This window comes from Lactuca virosa, chromosome 8, assembly GCF_052849685.1.
Source record: "Lactuca virosa cultivar CGN04683 chromosome 8, Lactuca_virosa_CGN04683_v6, whole genome shotgun sequence".
NCBI lineage: Eukaryota > Viridiplantae > Streptophyta > Magnoliopsida > Asterales > Asteraceae > Lactuca > Lactuca virosa.
In genome coordinates, this window is record NC_136433.1 from 138,084,329 (window position 1) to 138,094,459 (window position 10,131).

Below are 10,131 nucleotides of genomic sequence, written 5' to 3' on the forward strand. Positions count from 1 at the left end.
TCTTCAATATTCCTAACATGAATTTGACTATTTTCTCATAATCTGTTTTTGTACATAAATAATTATGATTGCTTTATGAGTATGTCTACTAATCTATTCTTATATTCGTTCTTGAAGGTGGTACTGTGTATGTGCACGAAAACATTCTTAGCTATCAAAATTGAAACACGATGGCATTTTTGGGAAACATTAGTGTTTTTTTATATATGGTGTGGACTTTTGAACTGTGGTACTCTTTCTCTCTCTCTCTCTCTCTCTCTCTCTCTCTCTACAGACACTGATGTTGTGATTTATGTAACATAAAGTTTGATTTTGCTTCTAATTTCTTACCAATGGTATGTTGTTTATCATTTTGGCATAATTGTTTTATCAGAAATCTCCGTCGTGCACTGCCACTGGCATAGATTTTCTTCTTGGTGTGTTTTTACTTGGGCTCACCAAGGTACACGATCAGTACCGCATCACCACTGCACATCACCGATGACCTTTAAACTGAATAAATTACAAAAGGAAACAAACAAACGACAACTCTATGACAGATCAGGTGAAACACAAAATTGTAATTATTTTCTCAACCTGTTTACTGTTGGTACTGACGATTAGAGTCTAGGGTTTGTAATATGGTTAATTTTAGGGTGATCGGTTGCCTATGTTGGTCATTTTCGTCAATTTTTCTCTACGCTCTTTTTTCCCCTGATTTATTTGATTGATTTTTGTTTTTGGTTTGTCATGTTTGTCAGTAGTAGCTGGGATGCAATGTAAATAGAAAGTTTAAATTTAATTTTAGGTTAAAAGCAACTTACAAGAATAAGGCATGGAAAACTCATCCATATCATATAGATATCCATCTAGAAATGTTCCCAGGTTCTCTATACATCTTATTCCGATATGGGTTCTTTTTTGTCATCAAGAATGGTTGCGGGTAATTAGATAGCTTATTTTGTTATATGATATATCTGAAAAGTCTATAGAGATACTTAATTTGTTGATCAATATTCAACTTCCTCTACTCTTTCAATCTCCGTTTGTTAAGGATGCATTCATGCTTCAAAGTTTCCATTTTTTTTACATAACATGAACACCATTAAATAGAAGTACATGTCTATAAATTGCATTTAGCCTGAAAAATATTTAAATGTAAGAAATAGCATTATACTTTTATTGTTCTATGGTGACTTGGGATGGCCGACTCATTGTTTTATAGTTTTTTTCTATGTACGGGTTGGGAAATAACATCAGGAACACAAGAATTTAATAGTGACACTAACCTCTTTTGACCAGTGGTGCAGTTGGATGTTGCTATTAGATTCTATAGACTAAATGTTGTCATCACGTGTGATTCTCAAACTCCTGAAAAGGTAGAAAGGCTTGAAAAGGTGTTTCTTCTTCTAATTCTAAATGGATATGTGTAGGGTCTCTCAAGTATTTGTGATTTTGCAGGAAATGTTTCCCCTAATTTGTTCCTACTGATTATGATTCCCTGATATAATGTTGATAGTTTCATCAGGCTATGAAATTTGGTCAATTTTTAGCATATTTCATAGATGGTGATGAAGATGGGTGGTGTATTTTACTTTCACCACCAATATTGACAATACTCATTATTTTTTCATGTTAGTAGCAATGTATATTGTTATATTAGGCATTAAACTGAATTTAAATATATATATATATATATATATATATATATATATATATATATATATATATATATATTAAGAAAAAGAAAAAGAAAACAAAGTAAGATGTTATATTAGATAATAAAATTAAAGTATATTTCCATTTTTTGTATTTAGCCCATGATTGGGCTAAGTTAAAGAAATAGCAATCTACTTTCATTTTATTGTCTAATATAACATCTTACTTTGTTTTTTTTAAATTCGTTCCAATTTTTTTAATTTCCTTTAATGGCTAATATAGCACCTTACTTTCATTGTGTGTGTTTATGATGTGTTGTGTCGGTGTCTGGTATGTGTGTATATAACAAATTACTTTCATATTCTTTTTTGTTATTTTGTTTGTTTTTTACTTTTTCTATTTCCATTTAGCCATTTGTTACATACAAAAAAAAGTTACCAAGTCTTAAGTCTTATAATGGATAATTTTAAATGTAGTGTCTGATGTGGGGTCCATTTACAATGCATATCACCCATATCAATGTTGTTTGTTTGTGTGGTACCAATAATAACATTTTACTTAATGGACTGATAATCGTCGTATATAACAAATATTAGGCATCATTTACATGATAAGTCAACTTTGTGAGGTTGTATATGTTGCGTGAATATAATAAATATTTGATCGTGTATACCCAGTTTGTAGGCCGTTTCAGATTTTGGAGTGATTTTGATTTTAAAACCATTTTCTTCTACCAGTATTTGATTCTTAATCACAACTGGCAATGCATTATTCTTTCCTTTGTTATTGCTAAAATTAATCAACATACATCCCAAATGTTCCATATGTGTGTTTAAAGCATCCATTACTAACATGTATTGCTAATGGCCAGAAAAGACCTCGACAATAGACAATATGAGGGTATTTGATCCTTCCTCATCTAGCAACATGGCTCTGTTCTTCGCCTATCGCTATATTGACCCGACCCCACATCTTATTTACACTTTTTGGTATGTAAAAGTTCCAGTTTGGGATATTGGTGGTTATTTTGTTCTCTTTAAATACTCTTTGTTCAACCATTTATTTGCACATTTCCACGAGACATATATCACTAAAAGTTTACTGAAATTGGTATTATTTTTTGTTTTTGTATGCAGGTATGAGTTTTGAGGAGTGTAGAACGAGTGGTGGTATGAATCGGTTCAGAAGGAACTGAGATAAAGGTAAAGCCATATAGGTAAAGGTGTGTTTTGGAATCACTTGATTTTTAGTTGGGGAAAAAGTATGATTTTCCAGCATTATATTGAAGATATGGTATATTTAGTTGAGGAGGCACCAAATGTAGCATTGTACTTTCATTGGCTTGTATATTTTGACATTTTACTTTAAAAAAAAAGGTTAATTACAAGATATAACAATGTGCTTTTTTTTTAATATTTTGGCACAATACCTTTTGTTTCTTCCTGTTATAGCGTTGTACTTCAAAATCTCATCCAAATTATAGTAAATTGGCCCAAATCCAATATTAGAGTTTGTGTGTTATCTGGTCTCTCTATATGAGTGTGATCTAATATATGTATGATCAATAATTTTTAGATTGACCTATGTATAATTGATTGTAAATTGAAAAAATTTACCAAGATCAGCAACAAAGTGATCATTGGTTGTTATACCTGTTGGTTGATAGAAGAAAATTTATAAATTTGTGAGTACATTTTGTATCTTTCTTTTAGGTGTGTGTATTACAGCGAGCAATTGAAAAGATACAAAAGCTTAGACTATGTGCATCATTACGTATGTTGCAATTCTGTTAATCATTTGTCTGTCAATATATTGCATGGATATCACGATATTGCATATAAATTGTTCACATAGTCCCCCACGCAAACTGTAATTACTAAAACGAAAATATTCTCCGAAATAAAACTAATAGCACCGATAGATTAGACTGCATATATTACAGGTGTAGAAACTAATTTCGGAAAAACTATTTGCACCCGTCGCTTGGCGCGTGTAAACGGCTAGTATGTGTCACAAATGAAAATTCTGATACCTTGTAAAACCCTTAACAAAGATAACATTGTAGTTAAAACTTGGAAATCATGTATGATGCTTGTTCAATGATCACAAATTCCATCAAATACCCTATACACAAACATTCAAGTAGTCAACAAAGGTTGGAAACCTTAAAAATCCCAGTTCAAGTCCATTTTGGACTAGGATTTTCTTATTGGGCCTAATGGACCAATAAGCTTCCAATTTGACTATTTTGGGCTTAGAACTCTTACATGGGCTCTAATTGGACCCACTTTCTTTTATTTTAACATTTTGGGCCATAATGGGCCTGGAATGAAATAAAATACTGTAATTGGGCCACAACAATTTTAATTAGCCCTAAAGGGCCATAGAACTCATACTTTGATTTATTTTGGGCCGTGAACCATCTCCAAAGACCAATTGGGCCGAAAATCATCAAAATGGGCCCATATTATGGACTTAAGCACAAAAGGCCCAAAATCTTCTTTCTCTTCTCTCTTTCTCGGCCCAAGAAGAAAATAAAAAAAAATGGAAATTGATGAAAAAGGAGGGTTAGCCACCTCCTTATTACATAATGGACATCCATGCAAAACCTCACATGTCTCCATGCACCATCCTATCACTCCTCTCTCTTCTCTTTCTCTCCCTCTCCTCTTATTTTCGGCCGAGAGGTCACACACACACACAAAAATTCATTCCAACTCTTTCCAAATTCTCTCAAGAACACTTTCACTTCTCCTTCAAAATTTTTCGAGATTAAGAGCTTTTCAAGGAGGTTATTCCACAAAAATCATCATCTTAGGTAAGTTGATGCTTGGATCCATGATCTAGATTCTTTGTTTTATCAAAAATCTCTTCTTAACTCATATAAACTCATGATCATCATCCTAGAAACCTCTAAGATCGAGATCCACCCAAGAAGGCTTGCTAGGACCAAACTTTCTTCATTTCTTCCCTCAAAATCGAAAACAACAAGCAAAGGTGAGTTCATACCCCTCTATTTTCGGTTTCACAAGTTTAATGGGGGAGAATACAAGTAAAATGTGTAGATCTATGTGTATGTGTATATTATGTGTGATTTCATGTATGTATGTGTGATTTTATGTGTTCATGTGGTAAATATGTAACAAAAAGGGAAGAAATCTCGAGATCTATGGAACAAGAAGGGAAACAAACATGATCTAACATATATTTCACTAAACAAGTCAAGAAAAACTTCTATCCAAAGTCATAATAAACATATTGCAACATAAAACTCACTTTTGGGCTAAAATTGTCAAATAAACAAAAATGGGATTGAAATTTGTCATTTACGGTTTTCTTAAGAATTAAAAGAGTCAAAACAGTAAAAACAAATGTTTTTATGAGTATTATACTCTTTAAAGGACTAGAAATGTAAATTGTAGCTTAATGGGCTAATTTTTGGGCTTTTCGGCCCAAAGGCCCAAAAATTGCAAAAATACGATTTTTAAGGGGCTGAAATGGTACAATTCTCGAAACAGGGGGTAAAAGGGGTAAACAAAACTATTTCAAGGGATAAAATGTTTTTCTTTTCCAAAAAGGATAAAAATGTAAAGTTTTTGGAATTTGGGCCAAAATTGTAAAAGTTGCGAAAAAGTTGGACTTTAACCGAAAGACTCTTTGCTGGAAGGGCTAGAACTGTCAAAGAGTAAATTTTGAGCTAAAAACATTTATTTAAACAAGTCTATTGGTCAAAAATGTCAAGAAAATGAGTTAAGGGCCAAAAATGTCTTTTTCTTTATGTAAGGGACCAAAATTGTCATTTTTATTAAAAAAGGGCTGAATGGGTCAAATCAATATTTTGAGACAATTATTTTGGTTTTAAGATATTTGGGTCAAAAGAATACCAAATTACAACTTATGAAAATAGAATGAAGAATATACATATATTTTCAAATATCGTTATAAACAACCGACAAGTTTCGTGCCGTTGCGAATTTAACAAATTGTTCAATCAAACTTTCCAACAATTATACTATACCTAAAACAAGTAAATATCCAAATAGTTGGGCTTGAAAGATCCTAATCATGCTTATTGGGCCTTCGTGGCCCATTGACATGACTTTTGGGCCTAACACTAATAATAAATGTTTATTTGGCCTCCCGTGACCCAATTACATGTTTAAGGGACCCTCAATGGCATATATATGCTATTGGGCCTTGGTGGCCCATTAGCATTGCTAGTAAGGTCCAAATTAAATCAAATATGAAATGGGCCAATGCGTCCTTCGTATAACCAACAGCCTTAAATAACACACGTGATAAGAAGGACTTTGTATTCCTTTTCTCCTCGTTTGTTAGGCTTATTTGAAATCAAAGTAAACAAAATCCAGGTCGTTAATCAATAGTAATCAATTTTGTTTGGATTAAGTGAGTAATAACGGGCGATACTTCTAAGGGTCGTTCGTAGTCTGTAGTTATAATCAAAGTCTCTTGGAAGGAGAGCGAGAGTTTGTGTATAGATCTATACGGGGGTGACTCCCCCACACCTCAGCTGTTCGCTACAGTTAGACTTGGCCAGTCTAGGGTGACAAAATCTTAAGATCAATTCCGGCATACATTAGGATGCCAAGACAGACGAACTAGTCATTATTATGCATGGTTATAACGACTCACGTAATTAAATAAATCCAATACCATCCGAGTAATCAAGGAAGAGTAATCAAATTCATTCGTTGTGGCGATATACAATTTGAAATAATTATATTATGTTATCGGAAAACATCGGGTTTTTCGAGGAAATCAACACCACTCGCTTGTATTTTTCAATATCTATAATGCAAAACTTCCCATTTATACACGTTTTGAAATCATTCATGCACCAACTTATGGATCTTCACACTTTAGTAAACAATTGTCTTTTCAGAAAATATCGGATTTTCTAGGTTTTATAAACTACACAAATCATTTTTATCACAACCCTGCTTATGAACTCACCAACATTTCATATGTTGACGTTTTTCAAAATAACTTGTATTCTCAGGTAACAGGTAAGCTGAAGGGTAATATCAAGTATGTTAAGATGTTATGTTTTGAAAACTCTCAAACAATTGATGCTATGGATATGTAATATTTAAACAATGTACTGGATGTGAACAATGTAAATCGTTATGTATTAATGCATGGTGAAGTTTATGTTGTGTTTCATGTATAATCATTGTGATGATATTCAATTTAAGTCACGCGAGCCCTCGGACGTTTCCGCCGTCTGGTTCGGGGGTGTGACAGTACGTATATATATATATATATATATATATATATATATATATATATATATATATATATATATATATATATATATATATATATGCGTGTGTGAGTGTTTGATAAACACTTAAGAACATATTCATAGATTCAATAACACTTAAGAACATCTTCCACCACCACCGTTCGACCATCGTCCGCCACGACCACCGTCTGCCACCTTCATCTCCACCTAAATTTTTTCTTCCACTTCATCTCCATCAAAAAATCATCCTAGAAACAAAAACCATGCAAACAAATATGGGTTTGTTCTTAAGTTCGCCCCTATCTGATGAATACATACACAAAATCATATCTGATGAACACACACACACACACACAAAATCAGATCAAATGTACACACACATACACATACGAAATCAGATGAACACATACACACAAATCAGATCATATGTACACACACGAAATCAGATGAACATACATACAAAATCTGATGAATACACATACGAAATTAGATGAACACACACAAACACACACACACACAAAATAAGATATGAACACACATACTTACACAAAATCAAATGACAAAATCAAATACACGAAATCAGGTGAAATCAATTGACGATTTCCTAGGTTTCCTTTCTCAGATCTTACATTGACACCAAATTTTCTGGGTTTCCTCTTCAAAACACACATAAAAGAAATCAGATGACAATTTTCTGGGTTTGTGAAAAAACGATTTTATGGGTTTTTTTAAGAATTATCGTCGTCGACCACCCCTCGTCATTCCTCTTTCTTCTGTTTCTCGGTTTTCGGGTTTGATGACCTGAAAGCTCCATGAAATCAAACCCTGTTAACTTAAACCCCCCAGACCTCGTCGAACCAATCGTCAGAACTAGAGTTTCCAAATCTCGTTGTGCCCGGAGATATACATCTGAGAGATGTAGGCAATAGAAAATGTTCTTCATCGGAAACGAAGTCGGTGCAGGTGAAGCTTGTGTTCCAACATAATATATGGTGGTGATGGTGTGGGTTTGATTTTATTTCCCTTAGTAGAGGTTCCAGTTGGGCGGATGACAAAATAAGAGAGAGAGAGAGAGAGAGTTTCTGTATTTTATTTTTTTAATTTTTGTAATCAAAATGAAAAAATCAAAATTAAAAAGGAAAATTTGTCATTTAAATTTTCAAATAACTTTGGACCAAATCACAACAAATAAAACTTTTTAGATCACTAGTATAATTCCAAAATATTTTGGACCAAACATCCAATTTTTGATATAACATACGGACCAAACTTGCAATTTTATCAAAAATTAATTAGTTATTGGTTAATCTTTTTATTTGATTTTTTTTTCTTATTAAATGAAAGTTGGAAAAAGAAGAGAAAACGGTAGCAACTGTTTTTATCTATTCGAGATGGACACTCTCTCTCTCTCTCTCTCTCTCTCTCCTTTTTATATTTCAAGCTATCGTAACCTTTTTGCAACATGTCTGCCACTCTCTAACTGCCGCTTCGAATCTCTCTAATGGCGTCTCTGGTGAAGAAGGGTAACAAAATCAGTCAAATCGTCCGTCTCAAACAGGTCATGCAACGATGGCGTCGACGCTGTATCAATACCGATTCCTTCACGTCTGACTCAGAATCCGAAATTGCCGCGACTCGCCAACAACCCCGCATCCCCTCCCCTGGATCCCTCGCCGTTTACGTTGGAGCGGAACGTCACCGATTCGTCATTCCGACGCGGTTCCTGAACATGCCGGTGTTTGTGTCGTTACTCAACAAGGCCGAGGAAGAGTTCGGATTCCAGACGACCGGTGGACTTGTCATCCCTTGCGATGTGATTTTCTTCAAGAGGTTGTTGAAGGTTTTGGAGAGCAACGAGACTGGAGTATGTGCGCTGGACTTAGACGATTTCACGGCGATGTTTGCCGATTTGGCGATCGATTCTTCTTCGTACTGTAAGGATGTTAACAATTCTAATTGCCGTAGCTTCACTCCCCTATTACAGAAAGCTAGAGTTTGAGACGAGGTGCGGCGTCTTAAATGCCTACCCGATCTTGTGCGATGTCACAGCACAGGTTCGTGTCCCATCTCTTTTGTCAATTGGGGGTAGGTGTAGGGTTAGGGTTAGGGTTAGGTTTTGAATTTTGTGTATAGATGGTGGATTGATTAAATTCGATCCCCTCTAGTCTTTGTCGAGTTTGCAAGCATCCTTGAACCCAAATCTGTTGATGTTCTATGATTAAATGGGTTTCAATGAGATGAAATTGCCAAATTATCCCAAATGTGGGGGTTGCTAGGGTTTTTTTTTCCTGTAACAAAATCATGCTTCTAGCAATTTAGCAATTGTGATAATTGATGATGAATATTTTTTAGGGTTTGATTTTGAATTTGTTTGACTATGTTTGGTGCTTACTTTGATGCTCGGCTGTTTCGTCCCTACATTCTGCCTCATTTACAGCGTCAAAGAAATGCAGCTTCGACAATCGTGTCCCCAATCCACAATTGAGAGGCTAAACTAGGCCCATTAAATGTTATGAGGGAATATTTATTTTAAAACGGATATTCAAATATATAATATGCATTTTGGACTAAACTTATAAGGATATAAAAAAGTTGATTCTTTAATTTCAAAAACAATATTGAAACCGGATGAATATTTCTGGAATCTTTATACAATGTTTTGTTTTATTGAAATCTAAAAGAAAAATTAAATATCAATTGTTTTGAAAAACCCGATGTTGTACAACTCTTAATAAAATATGGATCATTACTATGTTACGACCCTAGATCTATAGGGGTGGATTTGGTACGGGGAAATAGAAAGTTGCAGAGAATGAAAATGCAGAGAAAAAAAATTAAGTTGAAGAAAGAGAATTGACTTCCCTATTTGGTAGAACTGAGAATCCATTAGATAAATGTTTTTTGAGAATCATTTATCTTGTTTGGTTGTATTAATCAATAAAATGGAAATGAGTTTTTTATATTGTTTATTCATTTTCAAACAACATTTTTTATAAAAATACATTATGATGTACATCTTAATTAGTCAAAATATGCATCTTTTATGTTTTTAATTTTTTTTTATTTTAATATTAATTGTTATTAAATAATTTATTTTCTAATCAATTAATATTATTTTGTATACATCTTATATTGGAAAACATATTTCTAATATAAAAGAATAACTTACAAATAGATTTTAAAGAAATATGAAAATCATACCATTCAAAAACTATGTCCAATCTGGA

At 33.5% G+C, this 10,131-nt stretch overlaps 1 pseudogene; it reads left to right on the forward strand.

Moving 5' to 3' along the window:
- The first annotated feature begins 8,405 nt into the window (after positions 1-8,405).
- LOC145130880 (protein SMALL AUXIN UP-REGULATED RNA 12 pseudogene) lies at positions 8,406-8,903 on the forward strand (annotated as a pseudogene).
- The last annotated feature ends 1,228 nt before the right edge of the window (positions 8,904-10,131 follow it).